Genomic DNA, 225 nt, shown 5'->3' with positions numbered 1-225 from the left:
TTGCAAGCCTAATGGGCTGAGTAAAATATTGATTTTATGTGAATGATTATGGAGATTATTGGACTCATTTTGCAAGCTCAATGGGCTGAGTAAATTTAATGGGTTAAGGTTTCAATAACTTAAAAAAAAAAAGGAGCCAACTTGGTGGCCAAGTTAAGCCAACTTGGTGGCCGAGTTTAGCCAACTTGGTTTCCAAGTTTAGCTAACTTGGTGACCAAGTTTAAT

The sequence above is a fragment of the Brassica oleracea genome, chromosome C8 (genome assembly GCF_000695525.1).
Source record: "Brassica oleracea var. oleracea cultivar TO1000 chromosome C8, BOL, whole genome shotgun sequence".
Classification (NCBI taxonomy): domain Eukaryota; kingdom Viridiplantae; phylum Streptophyta; class Magnoliopsida; order Brassicales; family Brassicaceae; genus Brassica; species Brassica oleracea.
This window is presented reverse-complemented; position numbering follows the sequence as displayed.